At 34.6% G+C, this 26,247-nt stretch overlaps 2 long non-coding RNA genes and 4 other non-coding genes across 6 annotated transcripts; all 6 read right to left on the bottom strand.

The window, feature by feature from the left end:
- Window positions 1-195: 195 nt before the first annotated feature.
- Window positions 196-2,983, bottom strand: LOC114271439 (uncharacterized). Its single transcript, XR_014349370.1, has 3 exons — window positions 2,383-2,983; window positions 1,341-1,526; window positions 196-825 (listed from the first exon to the last, which is right to left on the bottom strand). It is a non-coding gene; the product is annotated as an uncharacterized LOC114271439 (long non-coding RNA).
- An 8,042-nt stretch (window positions 2,984-11,025) lies between these two features.
- Window positions 11,026-17,878, bottom strand: LOC114271416 (uncharacterized). The gene is made up of 2 exons (XR_003632329.2): window positions 14,707-17,878; window positions 11,026-11,416 (listed from the first exon to the last, which is right to left on the bottom strand). It is a non-coding gene; the product is annotated as an uncharacterized LOC114271416 (long non-coding RNA).
- Window positions 12,429-12,518, bottom strand: LOC114271463 (small nucleolar RNA snR60/Z15/Z230/Z193/J17). Its single transcript, XR_003632344.1, has one exon. It is a non-coding gene; the product is annotated as a small nucleolar RNA snR60/Z15/Z230/Z193/J17 (small nucleolar RNA).
- On the bottom strand, window positions 15,401-15,488 carry LOC114271462 (small nucleolar RNA snR60/Z15/Z230/Z193/J17). The gene has a single exon (XR_003632343.1). It is a non-coding gene; the product is annotated as a small nucleolar RNA snR60/Z15/Z230/Z193/J17 (small nucleolar RNA).
- On the bottom strand, window positions 16,480-16,567 carry LOC114271461 (small nucleolar RNA snR60/Z15/Z230/Z193/J17). Its single transcript, XR_003632342.1, has one exon. It is a non-coding gene; the product is annotated as a small nucleolar RNA snR60/Z15/Z230/Z193/J17 (small nucleolar RNA).
- LOC114271464 (small nucleolar RNA Z43) lies at window positions 17,385-17,481 on the bottom strand. Its single transcript, XR_003632345.1, has one exon. It is a non-coding gene; the product is annotated as a small nucleolar RNA Z43 (small nucleolar RNA).
- Window positions 17,879-26,247: the final 8,369 nt, after the last annotated feature.

Here is a 26,247-nt window from a genome sequence, read left to right as displayed (position 1 = left end):
CAAAATCATAATCACTTACAAACTTAAATACAAAAAAAACAAGCTCCTAACAAAAGAAGAATGTGAATTTCCACTTTCCTAACCAAAAAAATAATTAAATTTAGCTTCTTTCAAACATAAATGTGAAGACAAAATCATGATCACTTACAAACTTAAATACAAAAAACAAGCTCCTAACACAAGAAGAAGGTGAATTTCCACTTTCCTAATCCAAAAATAATTATTTAGCTTCTTTCAAACATAAATGTCAAAACAAAATCATGATCACTTACATACTTAAATACAAAAAACAAGCTCCTAACTAGAGAAGCACAATGATCAAAATTGCACCCACCACCCACCAAGGAGGAATAAAAAAGACACCACTATCACAAAACAGAGCAAAATGAACTTAAGGCCTAACAATTACACCATTCCATGGTGATGATGACAAATATGATCTCTAGCATTCAAATTTCATCCTTCAGTTGAAGAGAATCATCTCATCAGCTACGTCAATGTTTGAACAAGGAGATCGGTATTTATTCATGTGAAACTCCAATTTCCTCAATCATATCTACAAGGATTCTCCTTGAATTTAATGGCTTCGGTGTTCCTAGAGTTGACAGTCAAGGAACAAGAGATATGCATTCGATGCTTTGTCCTCACTAACACCCCCACTACATTTGCTAGTGAACGGATGTCAAATTCCAACCTACATGGAACTCCACCACGGCTGTCTGACACCACTAAGCTTGGCCCGGCTCCATAAAGGGGGACCCTTTTGCCTTCGAGGTTCAGAGACACGATATGGTGGCTCTTTCTCGGTTGGTAATATTTCTTCAGCTGGAACAAATGTTTCAATCAAGATATGATTAGCTTCAATTCAGCATTTTTGTTCAATAATCAATTTTACTAGTCAGGAAATTTTGGAAAAATATATTAAAGAAACTAGGTCAATGAGCAATTGAAGACCACAAATCAAACATCCATGTTTAATTAGGTCAATCAATATATGGTTAGCTTCAGCATTTTTTTTTTTCTTTTAATTTCTATTACGAACAAGTGTAAGAAATGTTCTACGTGTTTGCGTAATACAAAGATAAGGGAAGTTGAAAGCAATATGAATGAGTTTCGTGAATCATTTCAAGTCCACAAGTCAAAGTTCAATGTTTAATGTGCTTAGTATCTTATTTCATAATTTTTCGGCTATTGGCTCTGCAAAATGATCATCTGACTTACCAGGACAATATTGATGTGCCATATAACCCATTATTGTCTACAAATTTATGAAGTGTTTCATTCATATAAACCTGAATTGGCAGCCAATATATATAAGAAAAAAAAAAAAAAAAACTGACCTGACCAGTTGCAACAGTAATCTCATAATAGAATAGACCAGCAGGCGTGAAGCTGACATGCATGCCAAAAAATTTAGCAGGGTTGTATATAGTCATCTCCACTGAACAGTTCACTGTCAGATACTCAGTTGGGACCCCTGCGTAGTCTGATCCTTCTCCAAAGTAGAAATTATTTACCATCAAGCTCTGAAAGAAAAGGGTTCTCCATAAGGAGATAAATAATTTAGATATGATAGAAAGAGAAAACAATAAAACATTCCAAGAATTTAAAAAGATAAAATTTTATTGGCAGATTGCGAGTGTCTTGAATAAATTCTTCATAACCAACCATGGATAAAAATATACAAAAGGCACAGTTCCAAGGATCTTTTAATTTTCATCGCGAAGTGTTCATGATCTGTGATTGAAGAGCAAACTCTGAGAATAATGAAATTTACTGATAAGACGAGACAGGACAAACAAAAGATCATTTACACAAATCAGTTATGGAATATCATAGACCAAACTTGATCTAGCATGTCACTGTGTACCATCATACAAATTTGCAATGTGTGATACTCAAGAAGTATAAGCAATCTTTCCCAGCAAAAAAGAAAAAGAAGTATCCGCAATCAACCCAGCTCCTGGAATTTCTCAAGATCGTAAACAATAAAAAATTTCAAAATTAAAAGATTTATTGATCAAGACATCCAGAAAATTTAATAGACTAAGGTCTGGGCATTCAATGCTACAAATTTAGCGAAAATGGGCCCCTACTGTAAAACATTCACTAATTTTATTGGCTAATTGAGCTGGTAATACTGGTATTAACCTGAAAATGTCTTTAAAATCCTTCAATATTGTCACCGTAGCAAAATATGTATCAATACACAAACAAGAAGGCAAAACATGTGAAAAACACTCTGAAAGCCAGAAATCTGCATAAAAATTCAGTTGTCATACAATTGAATGATTTGAGCATGATTGATTTGCCTAAGCAAACCACGAATAAGAAATTGAAGGAGAATTCAACTCAGAAAGGAGTGGAAATTTCTAACAGAACCTTGGCATGTCGAATTGTTGCATTGCATAGTGAAATTCTTTCAAATTAACAGAGAAATTAGAGAGAGAGACAAGCTGCTCCAAAATGCCAAAATAATCCGGACTGGCTGGGAAATATAGAAATTGCCCCTACTCGGCAGATATATGGAAATTCATTTTAAGAAGAAGCGCAGCCTTTAGGGAGCCTCAGGAATAGAACAGGGAATTGCGTTAAATAATCCAAAATAATCAGAGGGAAAAAGTTAATGTCAACACTATACATACTATCTCTTACTCTAAAGTGTAGCTTTATACCACATCTGGAGAGGAAGGAATCTCCAGAGCTTCAATCTCCACAGCACACCCTCCTCAACACTAATTCAAAAGACAACTGATGATATTAGAAAGTGTGATGCAGCTTTCCCTTCTCCTTTTCCCATCCTACCAATTGTAAAAGGAGTCACAGACTGAGAAAGGAAGACTGTATAGGCTTAGTAAATATGGGGATTCACCTACTGCTCTACTATTCAATGTATATCTTCTCTTTTGAGAGATATGATGCTATGAAGCATGGGTACTACAATTATGTCGTACGGTATCTGGTGCTGGTCTGCACGCATAGCAGGTACCCAAAACAAATATCCAGTACTGGAATAAATATATTGCGTCTATTTTTTAAAAACTTCAAAAAACCATTGTTGTCAAATTGCGAATCGAATTGTGAATCGTAAGATTTATTTTATTTAATATAAAATACAATTCTATATATATATATATACATATAAAAATGCATAAAGTAAATTATCAATATCACTAAATTCTATATATGTATATACATATAAAATCATGTATATCAATATAACTAATTAATCTCTTCTATATATTTTCATAGTTTGGCGAAAAATGGCGTTTCATGCATTATGTAAACAAAAATAAAAACAGTACTGACGTGGTGAATTGTGCGAATCATAATGAATCATAGTGAATTGTAGGATTCACTCAATTTCCAATTCAACACCATTATTCGAATTCTTTTTGTTGAAATTCGTTTCAAATCCTATGAATTGTGAATTGTATAATTCTAACAACCATATTTAACTATCATAAATTTGAGAGAACACTTGAGTTTTTTAGGTCTTTACAGATTAAACAATCACGTCTCTCTCGGTAATTCCTCTGCGTCAACTGGCATTAAACTCTAGTTTGTACCTTCCTTTAACCACTTTGTGCATTTAGTTTCTAAGTTTCACAGATTATGCAATACTACAAATAACAAAATAGATTTACAAACAGTGGGTAGTTGAAGATTGAAATATTTTAGAATCCATACCTCGATGGCCACTTGAGGTCTGTAAGGCCTACTGATGCCCCCAATGATCAAACAGAGGAGAGTAAAGAGAAAAACAGACCCAAACAGCAGAAGCAAACAATGCCAAGGCCTAATATTAGGACATTTATCAAACAAATTAAAGTCATCAAAAGTCTCTTCCACCTCATCAATAGGAGGAAACAGCTTCCAATTCACCTTCCAGGACCTGCTCGAAAATCGGCTTCCGCTGCTCAACGAATGCAGAGATGAATTCAAGGGGCTGCTCTCGTCGGACTGAGTGGACTGCTGCATAGGACTCCTATTACTATCGCCGCCGTTGTGAGACTCGGAAGATGGAGGGCTCTGCACGAAGTATTCGGTTTGATTGGGAGATGATGGTGATAATGGATCTGAGTCTTGATCTTCATCTTCGTCTTCGTCTAGGTCTAGTTCTACATCTAGGTCTAGGGTTATCATTTGTGGGTCTTGGATCATCTTTGAAACTGATCAGAATGGCAACGAATTGTTCCAATTCGAAGCGTCACACGATCAACTGAATGGTGGGGAAAACCCAAACAATGCTGGTGCAGTTTCTCTGTAAAATTCTTGTTTATTTTCTGGAGAAAATATGGGAAGAAATGCTCGAAATGACAAACAGACGCATGAAGTTGAATTCATTGGCAAAATGGGTAGTAGTAGCAGTAGTAGAAGAAGAAGAAGAAAAAGATATAATGACACGCGGCGAGGAGTGAAGAGAGGATTAAACAAGTGCATTTCGAAGAGTGAATTTAGAATGTTGAAATTCATCGTCAAGAATATGGAGATCCGAGTGATTCTCGTTTCTCTCTCTCTCTCTCTTTCTCTCTGATCTGATCGTTCACTGTGACTAGTTCTAGTTTTCTCTCTCTCTCTCTTGGGGAACGAAAAAAACGGTGAAACGGACACGGGGACGGTTTCGCGCGCGTTTTTAGACTTTTTTTTTGATAGCTTTTTTATTATTATTATTTGAAAAATGGCTCAGACCCCAGTGGGGGTCACTGGGGTCATGAATGGAGGCTTCCCATTGGTCAAAAAAAAAAATTTTTTTTTTTTTTTTTGTGATTTGGACGAATGAGGGGCTGCCACATCATTGGGGGTCGACCCCCAGTGGGGTCTGTAGCAAAGTTGTTATTATTTTTTCTACTTATATTTTTCTTTTGATGTTTTGTACCAGGGATATTTCTTGGTAATTTTTTTCACCTACTTATAGTTTACTTAATATAAATTATTTTCTTATATTTTAGTAAGGGTGAAACATCAATAAATTTTAAAATATAATCTTGTAAGTTGTTTAGTCGTCCTTTTTTTCGTATGCACTCAGAGGTCCCATTAAAATAAAAATTACATAAAAGGATAGTTACTTATATGTTTTATATGTTTAGGTTTAATTTTTTAACGATAAAAGTGAGTTTCTTCAAATGTAAAATTATACATTTGGGTAATCCGTTGGATTTTCCCTTATTTTAGAACAAATCTCACATTATAAACAAAATGTAATACTTTAATAGCATAACACTCTAATATAATACATAAAAATACTCCTTGATGTACTTTTCCTAAACGTAACAACGTAATACTGAAAAAAAACTCCTTCGTATATTTTTTCCAAACGTAACACTCCAATTAATGTAATCGCAAACGTAACTCCTTCAATATAACATACTCCAACGTAACACACAAAAATATTAAAAACTCTTTAGTGTACTTTTTCCAAACGTAACACTCCCAGTTTGAAATTATATATTTGTCAAGATTTACTAAGAATTTTTTTATACTTCTTTTGGAATGGTTTGAAGAATCCCTTATCATTTTGCAATGGTTTGAAGAATCGCACATACTTTTTTTTGAGTGTTACTCTTGAGAAATGTATACTAATGAGTTTTTTTTTGTGTTACATTAAAGTGTTATACTAAAGATTTTTTTGTGTGTTACATTACAGTGTTATACGAAGGAGTTTTTTTCGAGTGTTATATTAGAGTGTTACGTTTGGAAAAAGTACACTAAAGAGTTTTTTTGTGTGTTATATTAAAGTGTTACACTAAGAATTTTTTTTAAAGTGTTATATTGGAGTGTTGCGTTTGAAAAAGGTGCACTAAGAAGTTTGTTTTGTGTGTTACATTAGAGTACTATACTAAGAAATTTTTTTAAAGTGTTGTATTGGAGTGTTACGTTTGAAAAATGTGCACTGAGAAGTTTTTTTTGTGCGTTACATTAGAGTGTTATACTAAGAAACTTTTTTGGAATGTTATATTAGAGTGTTATGTTTGAGAAAAATACACTAAGGAGTTTTTTTCTGTGTTACATTAGAGTATTATGCTAAAGAGTTTTTTTGGAGTATTATGTTTGGAAAAAAAAATATACTAAGGATTTTCTTTTTGGAGTGTTACATTGGAGTGTTACAATTTGAAATTACACATTTGTCTGAAGCTTACTAAGGAGTTTTTTGTACTCCTTTTGAAATATTTGAAGAATCCCATATCGTTTTGGAATATTTGAAGAATCCTATATTTTAAGTCATTTTTTTCCAAATAAAAAAGATTATCATACAAAAATTTATTCCAAATTCTTATAAATTGTGTACCTTACCTTTCTAGCATAAAAGAAAAAAAAATAAGGAAACATTATAGAAATAAGGGTATAATCGTAAATCTAATTTTCAAATAATATATTAAATCTACATTTCTAAAATCAATGGGACTAATTGGTTTATAAAAAAATCATTGCGACTAAATGGATCATCATTCTTCAAAATGTGATTTATAAGTAAATTTTCTTTTCAATAAATTCTATGGGTAATATAGTTATCACAATATCTCTAATAATTATAGAGTAAAGTGTGCATTAATATTCACATTGATAGTGCGAATATTCTATGATGTGAACATCTACACTCTCAAATTTATTTAATGTGAATGCTCACATCACCAAGTTGCTAAGGGTTTAAAAAATATTTATAAAAATAAAATTGTTTATAAAATACCTAAAATATAAGAATTAAGATTTAGTGAATCAAATGTCCAAAATAATAGGACTTATTGAAATACATGAATATCTTATAGACTAATTAGAATACATGTACTTAAAAGAACATTTTCTAATAAATTCTCCTTGGTAGAATAAAAAATAACACTTTTTATTGTCAACGAAAAATAAGTCTATTTAGATAGAAAAATATTTTTTACTTCTATTTTTTAGACTAAAATCTTAAAATCTTATCAATATCACAACACTATCACCATCACCATGATCTCCACCACCATTACACTATCACAACAGCTATCAATACTATCACTGTAGCCATCATTGTTGCCGCCACCCTATCACCACACCACCACCTTCGTCTTGCTATCACCACCAATAAACATAAAAATGTATATATATATTTTCTAGAAGATTATTTTCTAGAACAAAAAATATTTATGAAATTATTTTTTGTTGAAACAAACAGTGCGTTAGTGAACTTTTTTTAATTTTAAATTTACACTTTTGAGCTCTACTAAACTTAACTGAAAAACAATTTTTAAAAAAATTTGAAAAAAAAAGTTCATAAAGAGTGATCCGCCTACAGACCCTGTGATTCAAGAAATTCATGTATCAGAAAATCAAATACCTCATGAAGTGTATGAAAACAGAAGGCCTTACAGCCTAACAACTAGTGACATGAATTTTGAAATATAATGGATTTTACACCAGGAAGTGAAATAAGAAAACAATTAAACCAGGATTTTATGCAAGATAAATACCAAGAATTTAGGATATGATATTTTCAGATCCATGGTTCTCCAGAACTTGAGAAGCTTAAAAAACGGTATTATTTTCATCTTGAAAAATATCAAATAATGAAACCTTTTGTTGAATGGTATTATGAATATACAACTGTAATAGAGTATCTATCATCATCAAAATTAAATGTTTTAGACGACTTACAGAAATCTTGGGCTACTACAGATAGTCAAACCATTAAATTTGTACATCCTCCTCCTTTATCTGTAGAATTGGCACCAGGGGTAAATTATTCTAGTCAATCTTTACACATTACTGCTTTTGTAAAACCACCAGATGGGATTGAAAAACGAGATATTATTTGGGTTAAAGATCTTGCCCCAATAATGAAACAGAATAATTATACAAATCTTCATTTTCAAACAGTAGGCAATCAATTAAACCAAATTGAAATGACCATAACAGAATTACTTCAGACTCAAAAAATTGATCAAAAGAAGCTTGAACCTGAACCTATACATCCCGTTAATATTAAACCACCTTTAGAAATTTCTAATTTCAAGCTTAGATCAGTCAAACAGGATTATGAATTTCTGGATGTTCTTGTGAATAAAATCAAAGACATGAAGCTAGGGCAATCCAGTTCTCAACTAAATATGCTAAACAATCAGAATTACCAACAATCTCTAGATGAGGATAAGGATGATGAATTGTCACCCTTTCATATTCTTGAGATTCAGAATAATTTTCAAGATATCCAATATGTAAACAAAACCTATTTCCCTAAACAGACATCCTGCATGGCTTTAACCGAACCTAGTAGGTACTACACCCTAGGATATTTTATATGAAGAAGATTTTCTTCATTCCTAGAAAGCCTATCATGGTAAGACTATTTATGAATGGAATATTGATGGATATACCGAGTACCAAATATTTGAAACAATCCACCAGATTATGATGTATGCCACTGTTTGTAAACAGAATGACAATTCTTATAGCCAAATCGCCCGATTTATTGTCAATGGCTTTACCGGTATCCTTAAAAGATGGTGGGATAATGTTCTTACCGCCACACAACAAAACAAAATTCTTAATTCCTTTAAGATAGATACCGATCCCATAATAGGAACCATCAGAAATAGGGAAGATGCCGTTTACATCCTTACAGGACCAGATGTAGCTAACAGTGATAGAAGTAGAGAACTTCTACAGAACCTTCGTTGCCCATCTCTAACCCATTGTCGATGGTATAAAGATGTGTTTATGTTAAAGGTAATGCAACGCCAGGATGCTAATAGTGAACATTGGAAAACCAAATTCATTGGTGGTCTTTCTAACCTCTTTGTCGAAACAATCTACAAGAAACTAAGGGATCGCCATAATAGAATGTATATCCCTTACAACCAGTACACTTATGGTCAGCTCATAGGAATCATAGTTGAAGAAGGTCTTTCCCTTTGTAATGACCTTAAACTCCAGTATCTTATGAAGAAGCAGAATTTAACAGGTAGAAAAGAATTAGGTGAATTTTGTGATCAATTTGCCTATGAAACCAAAATCCAGTATCCTTCTAAATCTAAGAAGCATAGACAACATAAACCATATAGAAAATCTTTTAGGAAATCATACTCCAGAAAGAATAAATATAATCCCCAACAGTCTTATCAAAAGCCTACAAGATCAATTAAAGGTAAATAGAAATCTTATCCAAAGAAAGATAAATCACAAATCACTTGTTTGTGGAACAACATGACATTACGTGAATAAATGCAGAGCTAAATTGAAACAAAAACTTAATGAGACGTCCTTGGATGAGCAGCTTCAATAACAGATTTTGCAAACCCTTTCTAGTACAGATAGTACATCTAACTCAAAAGATGGATTAGTAGAAATTTATTCCCCATCTGAGTCTAGTTCTGACTCAGATAATCCAGCACAATGTTCTTGTAAGACCAGTAAAATAAATGCTCTGGATGCTCTAACCGATGCAAATTATTGGAAAACAATAGTTGAAATGAATGATTTAGACTTAAGAGGGCCCAGCCTCAATGTTTTAACTAATGACCAGAAGTCCATGTTAGAATTAGCAGACCAGATTAAAGATCTAGAAATGAAACTAAAATTCTTAAAAATATGTTATCAGAATCAAAAAACAGAAGAAATAATTCCAATTGAACATTACAGCATAAAAGAAGTTCTTAACCGCATGCAAGTTTCTCAATCAATTGAAAAGCCAACAACTATCCAAGATTTAAAAATGAAAATTAATGTATTAAAAACAGAAGTAAAACACCTTCAAACAGCCAACCAATCTATCCTTAATGAAATTAAAAAAATTAACAACCAACTTAAAGATAAAGGTAAAATATCCAATCCTAATTTATCCGATGAGGGATTTTTTTTTTTTTTTAATAGGTAAAATATTAGAGAGTTAGTGAAATAAATTAATATAATCAATGTTCAAAACTTTTTCATAAACTTGAATTTCAAGTTTTTCTAAAAATCTACTAGGGTTTATTTTTTTATTTTTACTCAAAATGTATACATTGAGATTTTTTTTTTATTTTGTTTTAAAAGATGTGAATGTTAATTATGGTCATTTTAGTTTAAGGTATAATTGTCATTAAAATAATATTTTATTAAGTGTGTTTACTTAAATAACTAGGTGTGTAGAAAAAAGGGTGTGCTTGGTTTGGTTTTAATAGATAAATTTTCAAACAAAATCTTTGGAGAAAGAGTTTAAAATTTTTTTTGATTTGTTTGGTTATATATTTTGTAAATAATTTTGGAATATGAGAATTTGAGATAATTTGATATTTTGTTGCAGTTGAGTGATGTGTGAGAAAAAAAAAAGTGATTGAAAAGGAGAGGAGAGAAAAAATTATTGATTGATGTGTAAGAGATAGAAAGTGAATTTAATTTACTTTTTTCTCTAAATCACTAAGCCAAACAAAATTTTAGAAAATTTTCTCCAAAATTTGTTTCTCAAAAACAAACCAAACAAGGCCAAAATTTTCCAAGTTTGTTTGTGCATTCAATCAGCAGTCTGTCCCAACTTTCGAAAACCCCTGCACTGAATTGTGTGCTGGCTCAATAATAGACGAATTATGCTTACATGATCAAATAATAAAAATCTTATAAAATCATAAAACACTTGATTGAACACGCAATCATGTAATGTTCTACACTCGTGTAATAATTTATGTTTCCTTATAAGTCGACTTTTGTTCTTACCAAATTTAGAATGAACCATTGAGTAGGCCGTGAATGAGCTAGAAAGAACAAATACATGGCGATAATTGCAAAAGTAAGTGAGAAATTAACCAGAGAGAACTGAACCGTCACAATTGACAGACTTGGCTATAAGTAGTGTGGTCTGACAGAGACAGAAGACAAGAAGACAAACTCACATAATCTGTTTTGATTTTTTGTAAGCATGTTAACGGAACTATGCAATTCATAGAAACCCAACTGCCACTCTACTCTGTTGTTGCAATAGAAACACAATTACCTCATTCTGAATAATTCACTGGAAGAGACGAACATTTATGTATTATAAGGAAAAAAAAACCAAGAAACAGAACAGACATATTAGGCACAACGAGCATTTCATTAAATACTTTCTGAAATAAAGTAGAACAATTCATTGTCACAGTACAACTCATAAAAAAATGTTTGCACAAACATGTTTCAGTTGGAACTGTTGAAACGAATCTCATTACAACGCAAAACCATCTTCAAAGCTACAAGTTAGCTCAGAATGTACCTTCACATTGAACATTTATGCTCCAATTACACATGTATTGGCAGCAGCTGGATGTAGAAATCACTTTCAAATCATCTATGTGAGTGGCTCCAATTTGCATGAATCAGTTTCTGAAGATAAAATGATTCAGTTAAACGATTCACATGCAATCAAATTTGAGGGACATTCACAGAGACTACATTTGGCAACACATTTCCCGCGTTCGACTGCCTTAACCTGCAAACATTGTGCATAGGAACATACCCACGCAAATTTTATGTGAACTTCAATAAACATGGAAACATGTTGGGTGTCACAATGACATAAACCTATAATTAAAAAACTGATAGCAATAAGGGCCAGTTTGTAGTGGGGGATGTGTTACGATATGATGTGGTCAAAGTTAGGACAACAACCACATTGAATTGTAACTCCAGATTAAAACTCTTATTAGAGTTGCGACATAATCTGGTTGGATTGTAACTTCAAACACGTTATGTCGTAACTTAGAGCATTTAGGATAGTAGCTGATGGCAGTGTACATGATATAACCTAAAGGGGTGTGTGCACCACAGATTTTCCTAGCAATAATGATAACATGATTTACAATGAGGGAGCCTAAACCACTAACTCAGCCAATAACTGATAGGACAAAAGAATTATTCATAGCAGTGGTTACCTTCATAGCACCAAATGAAGGACTCCATCCACTAGCAGGCAGACAAACAAAAACACAAACCAACCCAAAGAAAGACAGTGCCTAGAGAAGACAATGAAAATAGTGCAAGATGGGATAGCTGATTTATCTTGAGGTTTACCAGAAACATTCAGACAGTAGACAATGTCTTACCCATGAGAGAACAAAGCAATTCAAATTATAATTGAAACATATCAAGCACTTGTCTAAAATGAAAATATGCAAGGGGAAGAAAAAATGTGGCTCGTGAAATGGGAGACAAGGGGTAGACAGAGATGGGGGAGGAGAAACAAGAGGAAACCAGTCAGATTACAAGGACTGAAAACACCATGTACACACATTAAAGGTGAAGGACAAGTACGTGGCACCCCACACTTTTTCCTGACTGGATGCAGCTTACAAAATTACTTTTGTTTCATCAGCAGATGTGAGAAGAAAAAAAAAAACAGTAATACAAGTCTATTTTGAATATGATGCGTCATTTACATACATGGCAAAATTGTTGTGTATGTGAAATCCATCCAGTGACATACACATGAAGTAAAAACAAAAGATAGTCGTCAGATAGGAGCAACGAATATGCAGAGTAATAATCATTGAAATTATCATCTGAACCGTGATACTATTCATCACTCGACCTCTCATGCCAACAATTCATGTAAAAGAAGATACCAACTACCATCTTTAATCTCAGTTAAAAATATGGGAAAGAAAAAGCTAATAAAAACGACTCCAACAATACTCTGTAATTTTTCTACAAATTTTCCTTGTCTTGTGTGGACACTAGTACAGCTTCTCTTCTGAAACAACAATGCTGGATGTACCTAATACTCTACACAAGATGTTACCCTCTCCTTAAATAAAGTGTGAAACCCACATGATGTGATGGTATCAAATAATATATAAAATATTAGGTACATCTAAGCATTATTCCTCTGAAAGTATTCTCTACTATTTCTCAATTCAGTTTAAATATACTTTCTTCAAACCTTTTCAATTAAAAAATATGCAATTTAATTAAAATCATACCATATAGATTAAAAAAAGCCATTAACAATTACTAGTTAAGTTCACAATATGTTTTTTTTTTTGGATATAAACAATAAACACAGTTTTTCCTACTGCAATATTTTATTGCCTACTGTTACAATAATATATGCATTGCACGTATTTTAAAATTTTGTAGTGACTGTTTCAAGAATATACTACATAGAGAGCTGTTTTTGGTGCGTCCTTCCTAAACTTAGCCAAAAAATAGGAACAAAATGTCCGTTGGAGAAGTTGTAGAACAAACTCCACCAACAATCTTTCTCCAAATTTTAGGTAAAAAGTGAGGTCTCTATTCAGGAACTCACTTCCCCAGTAAATCCTCTCCTTCCTCTATTCCATTTAAATATTATTTATTATTTCATTAAAAATGAAAAGATAATCATGTTTAACGTGGGAAGACTGCAAGAAGGAATAGCAAAAAAATATAGAAAAATAAGGAAGAAAATGTGCATGTGAAGAGAAATAAAGAATAGTAAAGAAATTGACAGGTGACTAGTTTGATCAATTCAAGAAATATATTTCACCCCTTTTATTTATTCCCACCTCTACTGCAATTAAAATAAATTTCTTAGCATTTTGTAATTTGTTTCACCAAATACCACTCAAATGCAATTACTGCATTTAATTACCTGGTTAGAAACGGTAATAAAAATGTATTTTCTTATTTTTGGGAGTCTACAATGACTATAAACATATTTAGAGTTATGCAGTCATTAACTAAAATATGGAGTCTCTTTGGGATGTTGTTAGACCTATTTTGTTGAAGAAAGACACCAGATATAGCTTAAAAATAAGGCTAAGAAAGTTATTGGAGATGCTCAACTTCCATCACACCAAATTTTTTAGGAGCAATGCTAGGGACCTCCAAAATTCTATCAAAATTTTTACCAAACACTCGTGTGTGGCTCCTACATGAGTGTTTGGTATACTTTTTGATAAAAAAATTTGAGCCTCTAGCATTTTTCTTTTTTTAGCCGTTCTGGATATCTTTTTAGTTCAAAAAGAGTTCCAACAAACTCCCCCAAAACCTCCCTATTTTAGAAAAGGTATAAAAGGCTAGTGCAGGTTCCCAAAACAAGAGGAATTGTTTTTCACGTCCTCTTTAAAACAATTTTGGCTTCAAAGTTACAACCCATCTAACATCATTTATTTTTAAAAATATTTATAGTTTTTAAAAAAATTAAAGAAAATGTATATATATATTTTTAAAATATAACCATTAAGTTAAAAAAATAATAGAGAAAACATAAAGAGCATTGTTAGAGAAGCTTTATGAAAAAGCCCCTTGAGAATAGAGAACTCATCATTTAATTAAAATTTGAAGAATAATGTTTAACCATTGTTGGAGTTGCTGGAAGGAACAAACACTCGCTCAAAGAGAAGAAAGAAAAGAAAGAAACAAAAGTACAAATGTCATAGTTATTGCGCACAATCGCAAAGAGCAAAAACAAATATGTACACAAACCAAATCAAGTCTTAAGTCCCATCAAATAAGTACACAAACACAGGTCAAAAATAATTTTCTTCCTGTATATAGTACCAATTAAATCATCACCCAAAACTAAAAAAAATTAAAAACAAAACATATTAAAAATGAATGTAAAGATGCAAGTACCAGATATCATTGAAAAGATTAGTCGTCAACACTGGCTGTTTCAAACATATGCTTATCTTGTAAGAATTGCATAATCATTGACCCAAAAAATATATAACTGAACCCACTTTAATACAAAAGTTGAGGAACCAAAGAAGAGCAAAAATGAATCATTAAAGTTCATACCAGCTTCCTCGTCAAAGGTCTCCAAGATCCCAAATTAAACATCCTGACACAGGACATAAAATCAATTTAACCTATAAGCAAATTATAACATCTAAAATTTAGAATGAAGCAAATAAAAAATGGCTGGAAGCCTTGCATATATTTGGAATAGTAAACAAAAATAAATTAACAAAATCCAATAGAAGATCTCCAAAACTGATGGGATTGGGCATGTTCTCATTTGCATACCATGAATTCTTTGATCACACCAAAGAACATTTTGATTTTATTATAAAAGTCACTCACTTGTTTGTTTTTATTTTTGAGATTTTGTTTTTCATTTGTTTGCCTATAGTGAGCTTTTTAAAAATATTCTGTCATTTTTTTTTTTTTACTTTTTAAATTTATCTAATCTAGTTGATTTGAGAAGTATATTGTTTTTAAAAAAATCTAAGAAACAATTAACAAAAAGAACAAAAAAAAAAATAGCATTTGATGTCACACAAATAATAAACAACATTCCCAGACACACTATAATTAAACCTTGCTAACAAAAACAGTCTTTGATGTCAAATTAAAGAAACTAAGAATCCTAAATAAAACGTAACCAGAGTTTGATCACCATGATTGCACACCAGCATAACAGCATCAAAGTTCAGGTATCTGCAAAATTAAAGGAAATTGACAAACAAAAACAAACAGATAAAATCAAAACAAAAGTCAACAGACAGGAGCAAAAGACATTCAAATGTATAATCATAAATTATCATTTGAACTGTGCTTGAAATCATCATGTGACCCTGTTGGGTTAATTTAAACACTCAGCAACACAAAAGAAGGCTAACATTTGAAAAGCAAAATAAAAATAGAGTTTTGTCAACAAGTGTCCTTAGGGCACTCGATAAGAAGCTTGACATGCTTGTACATAACATGTAATGTACAATCAAATTAAACATTGTTAACCAATGCCCTTAGGGCACTCATTGACCAAACCCATAAAAATAAAAACAAAACAATGCCTCAAAAGATAGCATGAGAACAATTTTGTTCACTCGCCTTTATGACAAGTAAAAGTTATCCACCTCTTGGTTCTTCCAAAACAAGTTAAATGTTAGGAATGGAGTTAACTGCTTTGGAGGAAGCAATCAAAAGGTGGGATTATGTTTACACAACAAGAAGGTGAGTAAATAAAATTGAACTCAATCTAGTATGATAGTAATCATGATTAATCATATATTGCACACTACTATTTATTTCATCATTGGCATTGGCAAATCTCAAATAAAATTACAAAGCCAACAGAAAAAATGAAGAAAAAAAAAACAAGAAACATAGTAGTATCAAGTTAGAGTCATCACCATATGTTTCAGTTTTTCAAACACATAATTGTCAATCATAGGGAGGCTATTAAAGACATTAATTAATTTTGGGAGATGAAACTCAGAATTTGCTAAAACATATGGATAGGGATGTTATTGAATCAAACTATTTCATAGCTATTTTAGAGAGCCGTTTAGTCCAGAAATCATATTCCAACAAACTCCCTGAATAGGTTGAACGCACATGAGACTAGCACAAGTTCTCAAAACAATTATTAAACCCAGATAAAAAATCACGACACACGTAAAAGAAACAAAGAAGCCTTAATACATCTTGAACAGAGTTTGACTACCATGATTGCACACCAGCTTCACATAAGAGCATCAAAATTTTGGGGTATCTACAAAATTAATGATCACATACAAAATCAACAGAGACAGAACTTACAGTATACAGCAACTGAGAAAACCCAAACAGAGTCATCAGATAGGAGCGAAAGACATTCAAATGTATAATCATATATTATCATCTGAACTATGCATGAAATCATCATATGACCCTGTTTGACACAAACAGACACTCAACAAAACAAACACAAACACAAACAAATACAACTACATGATTTCTACCCGGCAAAAAAAAAAAAAAAAAAGAAAAAAAGCTAAAATTTGAAAAGAATGAAAAGGCAAAAACAAAATAAAGCATAAATCAAAATCAAAAGTTTACCACCTCTTGGTTCTTTCAAAAGAGGTTAAAGTAATAAAGTAGTCATATATTAGGACTCAACACCATCCACTGGTCACAAAATTTCACTCAACAGCAGCTTGGTTGTAAACATGAGTAATCATATATTAATTAGGCTATGTCCAGCCCTTACTCAGATTTTACTCAAATTTGAGTGGAAGCTCACTCCAATTGACACACTCAAATTTAAGCATAAATTTCAGCGATGGAAAAGTTAAAATTTTGGAAGCTTCAAAATTGTCTTTAAAAATTTAAGTAATGGAAGAGGTTGTTGATTAAGTTTATGCAAATTTATATTTGATACAAGTTTGAGTCAAGAGTAGGAGATGCACAGATCTGTTAAAAAAAATAAAGAACCAACAAAAAAATTAAAAACAAATGTAGTAGCATCTAGTGGCCTCATAGAGAAGATTAGTTTGTCAACACAATATGTTTCAGACATATGCTTGTCTATTAAAAATTGTTTAATCATTGGCCAATTTACAAACAGAAAACTAAAAAAAAAAAAAAAAAAAAAAAAAACCCATATGAAATATAGACACAACAGACACATAAATACATATATATATATATACAAAATAAAAAATAGAGCTTGAAAAGCTAAATATAGAGGAAAAAAGAGAGGTCTTTTTTGAGGACTCAGTTTATGGGTGGTGATATATCAGGATGGTCGGCAAGGCAATGGCTGCCATTACGACGAACGAGACCAATCACATGTAATCATCATCGTACCTCAGTGCTCCATATAAACCACAACATATATATATACATACAAATCGATACTCATGATTTTAAGTACATATCTATATGCATAAGCTTCAGTTTTGTGATTCACTCGTCAGGATATTAAAGAAAAATTAAATCAAAACTCAAAGTAAAGCTATTAATTTGTAAATTTTCACTTCCAGACACACAAAACACACACTAATGAATTCGCATATACAAAATAAGAAAGGAGGCTGAGCTCATCGTCATGGATGACTGCCATCGAAAGGCTTGGAGTTTTGAGATTCATTCATTCGACTGTGCTTATATATATACAGAGACAGAGAGAGAGGGAAACTAGGGTTTTTCAGCTTTGTAGGTCGTGTTTTTTGGGTAGGGTTGAGTAGGGTTTTTATTATGCGATGGGTGCGTACTGGCAGGAGTTGGGGTGCTGTGCACCTAACATAGAGCCACTGTTGTATAGATTTGTTTTGAGGTTTATTTTGATAATTTAAGTTGTTTATATTTTAGAATCTATTAAGTTGAATATATTTGTAAAAAATTAAATTAATAGAATGTTGTTAATCTTTTTATTCATTAACATTGTATTTATTTTAATATTTTAAATCACAATATTATTTATTTTTTAAGGTATAAATGTGAGTAGATGAAAAAATTAATAATATCCGATTAACTTAATTTTTTATAAGTATATTCTATTCAATATACTCTAAAATGTAAATAGTTCGAATTATCAAAATGAACCTCAAAATAAATCCATAAAACCGCACTGCACACACCCCAAATCCCTATTTGCACCTAAAATTTAGATTGGGCTACATTAGGGTTTGTTTGGAGCATGTGTTAGTTTTTTGACTTTTTCATTTTTTTGGCTATTTTAGTTTGAAATCAAAAAGTCTTATTTATGATGATTTTTTTAATTTTTATAAGAAAAAAAATTAAATAATTATGATTTATGTGATATTTTTATTGATTTTTTAATCTATCTTATCTTTTTATAACTATTTTAACAAAAAAGCCAACTTAACCAACATGCCAAACGAGTGATTAATTAAAACGAAAAAAAAAAAAAAAACCATGCTAAAGATCCACTAACGAATTTACTAAAAAAAATTATCAAACACTCATGTGAGTGTGAGTTGTATATCATATAGATGTGGATACCAGCTCCACACCCATATGAGTGTTTAATAATTTTTTTGATAGATTCTTTGTTATATCTCTAAGTGGCTCTAAATGCACCTCATTTATTGGGACCCCATATCAAAATTTGAATTGTGATAAAAATTGTTTGGACATCCCACGTAATCCCAATTAGGGGTGTAAAAATGACCTGAGACCTCGTGGGCGGCCCGAAGCCTGCCCGAAGTCCGAGGTAGGCCCGGCTCATTTCGGTCCGGTTAAAGCCCGAACCCGAGCCGAGCCCAGTACCTTGGGCCTGGGCCTTCCATTTGGGGCCCAGCTCAGTCCACCCATCCGCTCATCTTTCTACCAATGGTCAAATTTCAAAAAATAAAAATAAAAAACAATTTGCAATGATTAAATAATTAAAAAACATAAAAAATAAAATAAATAAAAAGATTGATCTTATAAAAATAAAAATTAATCTTGTAAAATAAAATTTTATATAATTAAATAAATAACATTAATAATTTAAAAATAAAACAAATAATAATAATAATTTATTAAATTAAAATCAAACTAATAATAATTTTTTCTTTGGCCAGGAGAGAGAAATAGAGTGTGACCCACTGGCACACTACACTGTCACTGTGGCTAGCTGTTAGCAGCCGAAACGAGAGAGAGAGAGAGAGAGAAATGGAGCCTAGCCTGTCATGACCCGCTCCTCGTACCCAAGGGTTAAGCATCGTGATGGCCAGTAACTGAGGTTACCTCCGGCCAATTCTTAAACAAATCATTAAACGCGAGCGGAAGTAATATTTAAATAAGGGTACCAAAATAATTATCGGAACTTCTATTTTTATTACAAAATACATGGACCAAAAAGGCAGATATTTACATATAAAAATATCATAAAATTGTTGTGTGTGTCTATTCCGCAGCCCCGCGTCTAAGACTTTCAAAAGCTATTTCTGAATTGCATGTTTCCTGAAAATTGGTAAACAGCTATAAGCACATGGCAGAGTGAGAAATATTATACCAAGAGTATAAGGGACATGAAATAACCATGGATAGTTAGTTAGGCCAAAACATTTAAGATAACTTAGTCGGAACAAATAATCATTTAAGTAGCAAAACTGAGATTATCTAAATAAATAACCATAACCACGGTAATTTGGTAAACAAATCATGTAAGTGACAAAAACTGCTCATTAAGTAGCAGAACTAAAATATAGAAATTATGTAAGTAAATGACCATAACCACGGTACAGAACAGAACAGAACAGAGGTTACAAAAGTGACAGTCAAAACAAAGGTACGGATTCAAGAGGTGGCTCGTACGGATTCTAGAGGTGGCTCCCACAATAGTATAGCACTTAGCTCCGCATAGCACTTTGCTTCGCACAAAACAGAGGTCAATGGATCAGAGGGCCACAAAGTGACTAAACAGAAGCCGATGGTTATTTAAGTCCCCCAAGGCATGGGACCCCGTGGTGGTACTTACAAAATATAATTGTATATAAGGTCATAACCAAATATTCTTTAAAATATAAACAAACATATCCATGGGTTTCCTTTTAAGCAAATCGGGTTCAGAAAATAATCCACGTAACTGAAATAATAATATAACTTATAATAGTTTATAAAAACATAACTTGTATAAAATAAATATGGTAAGTCAAAACATACGTAAAATGTATTTTGGTGACTCAAGGTATAAACTAACTCATGTAACGCCCTCAAAATAAGACATAAAACCCATCACTTTAGATATGCATTGATATAAAAGAAACCAACCATTTCTATTCATCAGAGTAGTTCTTACAACAGTATTACATGTTAACAACAAAAGCAAATGCCCTATGGGCTTACAGCTTTCCAAGTCAACACTTGGTTACAAAAAATAAGAGTACTAACTCTATACACAATAAGCTCTTGGCTTGATATGCATGTAATACAAACAAAATAAACAAAAAGAGTCTTCAACTCTCATCATCATCCAAGCTATGTCCTTGAAGGTGGCATGCTACCTGTACCTGAAAATAATGTCCCATATAGGGTGAGCCAACGCCCAGTAGGAATATACTAAACACAATATGAGCAATAACTAAGACATTAGCAATTGATAAATGTTCAACCCTCATAAATCAATTCATAAACCATTTCTATTACATGACCACTATGTCCATGTTTCATTTCACTTTCCATTTCTTATCAAATTTATAATTCACAACAATGGCTTAGAACCTGGCCAACAGTTTACATGAGACAGTGACTCATATTAAACATTTCCCATTACACAATAGATAAGCCTACTAGCTATATCAACATCTCAACAGATAAGCATACAAGCTGTATCCACACTTTAACAGATAAGCATATGAGCTATATCAACACTTCCATAAATAAGCATATGAGCTGTATCACCACATTATCTGACAAGCATATGAGCTGTATCAGTGGAGTCCATCCCTTATCTTCTCCCAAACAACATCCGGTTTAGAGGTCCATTCCCCATCTTCCCCTAAACCGTGGAGTACATCCCCTATCTCCTCTCACACGCACACAACGTATATACACATAGGTCATATACACAATCAATCAATACATAACGCAAATGTATTCCATCAACCGTCATACCATATGACACATTCAATTGATTAGTTTTAGTTTGCCTAATCATCATGCATTGCCTATAACAATCATAACTACCCTCCACCGGTAGCCCAAAGCAATTATTTCTAAACAGATAATAAAAGCTCCAACAGATAAAATATCAATGTTTCCAAAAGTGAGCGATTTATAAATCTAACTCCACCATTTCACAACATAATGAGCCAATTTCATTATTTCCAACTCAATTCCATAAGTCCACAATTTTTCCAAATTAATTATACCAATTAATTTATACAACAAATTAGGGTTTTCTACTCCATTTCCCAATATTGACCCAATGGCCTATATATCAACAACCAACAATAATATCATTATTTTGAAACCCAAAATACATATTTTTGAATCAAAAATAACAAAACCCCCTTTTAACATTTTCAAACCCTAACTTCCCAAAATCAACCATTTAACAAAATGCTCAAATATCTAGGTCAAAACCCATAGTAGTGAGTAGGAACCCCTACCTCAAAAGATGACACCCAACGAAGGAGATGACGAAAACGAAGTTGCTCCAAATCACAAGTTTCTCGGATCAAAATGTAGCCCTCAACGATCAACCCAACTTTTACAAAGGCCAAAGGTGAGGAAACAACTCCTACTAGATCAATACTTAGAGAGAAGTTTGAGTTTTAGAGTGAGGTGCTCTCTAATGGCTTTTTCGAAAAAGTAAGACAGAGAATGAATGAGAAAAAGTGATTTAAAAATGCCCCACAGCCAACTGATATACGACATTCCCGCTCGAGCGGAAAACACAACGCTCGAACGTCAAGAACAAAAACTAGGTCCACTCGAGCGCAATAAGGCCCGCTCGAGCGCCAAGACACAAGAATAAAGTACATCCGCTTGAGCGAGAAAACCAATCCGCTCGAGCGCAAATTTCCCTCTCCTAGAACTTTCACCAAGACAGTACTACCCGCTTGAGCGCCAACAAACCCGCTCGAGCGCGACCCGCTCGAGCGCAGGAAACCCGCTCGAGCGTAGAAATCACATCTGCAGGAGTTTTGCAGGGACACGAAATACTGGGAGTATGCAATCCCCGCTCGAGGGCAAGAAGTCCCGCTCGAGCGGAACGACCAAAAACCTGGCAACAAGATTTTAGACCAAGGTTCAACCCACCTGCTCGAAACATGCCCAACACATCCTAAAACTCAAACAAATGGAATTAAAGGACGACAACAAGATAGATACAACTACCAATTCCACGGAACCGAGTCCGGAATACAACAGAACAGTAAAGGGACAACCGGGATCGCTATAACTCACCTTAACTTTAATACCTTACTTTTTCTTTCCACTATCAAAGACCATCTCAGCTTCCATTATTTTTTCTTCCTTTCCTCTCTTTCTTCTCTTCCCTTCTTTCTTTCTTTTCTTATTTCTTTCCTTCTTTTCTTTACCCAGGTGAAACACCTCCCTATTTATAGGGACCTCCCTATTTATAGAGAGGTGAGCCCCGTTCGCAGCCAACACGTGGCTGGGCCGCCGATTAGATTAACGAATCTGCCCTTGCCCCACCTAATGACTGAACTGGACCGCCGAATATTGGTGCACAGAGCATTGATGAGATCGCCTTGGGAGTGCTGCACCCGTAGTGAATAAATAGAGTGGGGGCTGCGTATGCGGAGGTGTCATTTTTGCGTTCAAATCTAACAAATTAGGGGAGGAAAAAAGTAGTGTGGATGATTGTAGATGGCAAGAAGATTGTTCTTCAACAGCAGACGGGAGGGTATGACACTGGCAGAACTGGACGTAGAGATGAATCGAGGTGGCGAGCCTACGCGCACGGGGAGTAGGACGTCAGGAGAGCATGAGAGGCGTCATTTCCTACGTCGTTGAAGTAGGTCACCCAGGAAGGAAAAACAACAACAAGGTAACTCCCCTCGTTCGAGAAGAGAAACCAGTGGGCCACCGCGCCCGTTGAGTTTTTTGGTCTTCGTTGGGAATAAACCAATGACGGAAGCGGATTCGATTATCCACGACCCAAATGTAGCAGTCGAGTTCGCTCGACAGATTTTTCCACCAGAAGTTCAGCAGTTGATGGTCGGCTGAGCTAATTATGAAGTTTTTCAGGAGGGCGTTCATGGAGCAGTAAAGGGGTTATATACCTCCTATGAAATCGGCATGCATCTTTGTGCCTCGAGAAGAGAGGTAGAGCAAAAGGACGCTCGCATTCGGAGCCTGCAAGCCAGCGCGGAGAAGACCGAAAATGAGCTGAAGAAAGCTAACACCTCTTAGACTCAGTCGGCGAGTCAAGTGAACCCGACTGTTGCAAAACGAGTAAACCGGAAAATTTTGGATCACACGATTGCTGACCGAGATATGGCGAATATGTTCGCAATAGAAGCTGCGAAGACCAGGTCCTATGAAAAAGGCTTCCATGATGGCCGAAAAATTGGAATAGACAAGGCGAAGGAAAACTAGCCGAGGAAGTCTGTCGATGCGAAAATCGCGGATTAAAGCATGGATAGATCAAGGCTCTCCATGCCGCGAGCGTTGATCCGGTGTCACCTTTATATCGGAATTATACTTTTCCATTTGAGGCTTTTGACGCCGAGAAGACTAATGACGAGGATGGAGCCGAATAATTTTTATGTACATTGTTCCTTTTTTATGTAAATCATGTACTCACGATCTATTTAATAAAACATTTTATTTTGAATGTCTATATGTTATTTTGATCAATGCTTGTAAATTAAGTTATGACCATCTACTACTTCACGTCAATCTCGTTTGCGCTTATCAATCACAATATCCACGAAAGGAGCTCCGAATTCGGAGGTTTATTCGACCCAATGGTGTCATTCACACACGGGGCTCCGAATTCGGAGGCTTTTTGCGTTGGCCCATCGCGATTTGCACGAAGGGGGCTCCGAATTAGGAGGCTTATTCGGCCTAAATGTGTCATTTACGTATGGGGCTCCAAATTCGAAGGCTTTTGTGTCTGCCAATCGTGATATCCATACAGGGCACTCCGAATTTAGAGGCTTATTCGGCCCAAACGTGTCATTCACGGATGGGGCTCCGAATTCGGAGGCTTTTTGTGTTGGCCAATCGTGATTTCCATGAAGGGCGCTCCGAATTCAGAGGCTTATTCGGCCTAAACGTGTCATTCATGGATGGGGCTCCGAATTCGGAGGCTTATTCGGCCCAAACGTGTCATTCACGGATGAGGCTCCGAATTCGGAGGCTTTTTGTATTGGCCAATCGTGATTTCCATGAAGGGCGCTCCGAATTCAGAGGCTTTTTGACACAACCATAACTCACTGGGCAAGAAAGAAAAAACATTGTATTGGAAAAAAGAAAGATGTACACGGCAAAAATTCAAAACAAACTGTCGTGTCGTACAAGTTAGCTTAATGATAAAATTTGCGCAAGTGTGTGGAATTCCACAAACACGGCAAACTTCTTCCGTCCATGTCTTTGAGCCGATATGCCCCTGTCCCTGCGATTGAGTCAATCTGGTAGGGGTCGTCCCAGTTAGGACCCAACTTTCCGTCAGCGGGATTCCTAGCAGTGGGAAATATTTTCTTGAGGGCCAATTCTTCTGGTGTATAATGACGTAACTGAACACGTTGATTATACGATTTAGCGAGTTTTTGTTGGTACTGTGCCATGGAAGCAAGGGTACGGTCTCGGCGTTCTTCAATCAAAGTCAAGTCCAAGGCGCCAACATCATGTCATTTTGGCCCATGTCAAAAACCTTCGATTTCAAGGTTGGAAGGCCGATCTCCAGGGGGATGATTGCTTGGGTTCAGAAGCACAGAGCAAACAGCGTTTCCCCAATAGATCACCTTGGAGTAGTGCGATGAGCCCACGGCACGCTGGGTAACTCTTCGACCTATCTGCCTTTAGTTTTCTTCAGCCTTTTCTTGATGCTATCCAAAATAACTTTGTTGGTGGCCTCCGCTTGACCGTTGCTTTGGGGGTAAGCCAGCGAGGAAAAGTAGGGCCGGATACCATAAGTGTTGCACAATTCTCGATACAAGCCACAATCAAACTGGATACCGTTGTCTGAAACAAGCGCTCGAGGTATGCCGAATCTCGTTATGATGTTTTTCCATACAAAATGATTAACGTCGGCATCTCGAATACGTGTCAGTGCCTCCGCTTCGACCCATTTTGTGAAATAGTCCGTTGCGACAATTAAGAACCACTTGTTCCCAAGAGCCCGTGGTAATGGTCCAACGATATCAAGCCCCCATTGGGCAAACGGCCAAGGACTAGTGATAGAGTTTAACTCCTCGGCAGGCATATGAGTTAAGGGGGAAAACTTCTGGCACTGTTCACATTTCTTGATATAAAACTCGGCATCAGTTCGCATGGTAGGCCAATAGTACCCCTGCGTTACAACTCAATGGGCCAGAGAACGTTCGCCCGAATGGGCACCATAACCGCCTTCATGTATTTCGGACAAGAGTTCCTCGACTTTACTCGGGTGAACACATTCTAAGTACGGCCCAAAGAGAGATTTTTTTGTAAAGCTTCCCCTGCGGATCCAAGTAGTATCGGAGGGCTTTGTTTCGCAGTTTGTGTGCCTCTTTCTTATCCGTCGGGAGTTGCTCTGAGGATAGGAATGCAACGACAGGGTCCATCCAACTTGGAGCTGGTTCAATAACGTTGATCTGAACTGATTCTGAAGAGGCAATGCTCGGCTCATAGACGAAACCTACTTCAATTGTCCGCTTAACTTCTGAGTTGATGACAGAGGCTAGGCAAGCCAGGGCGTCCGCATGCGTGTTCTGATCTCAGGTTATTTGATTAAGTTCGTGGTGATCAAATTTCGTGAGCAAAGAATTCGCCGTTTTCATATAAGTTGTCATGCGGTCATTTTTAGCTGCATATTTCCCTTTTAACTGGTTGATTACAAATTTTGAGTCCCAGAAAACAAGTAGACGCCGCGTATCGAGGTGAAGTGCATTTCGTAGGCCGGTTAACAATGTTTCGTATTCAGCCTCATTGTTTGATGCATTAAAGCCT

The sequence above is a fragment of the Camellia sinensis genome, chromosome 13, assembly GCF_055761805.1.
Source record: "Camellia sinensis isolate YWXY chromosome 13, ASM5576180v1, whole genome shotgun sequence".
Classification (NCBI taxonomy): domain Eukaryota; kingdom Viridiplantae; phylum Streptophyta; class Magnoliopsida; order Ericales; family Theaceae; genus Camellia; species Camellia sinensis.
The sequence above is the reverse complement of the archived record's forward strand: the minus strand, read 5'-3'. Positions and strand labels throughout refer to the sequence as shown.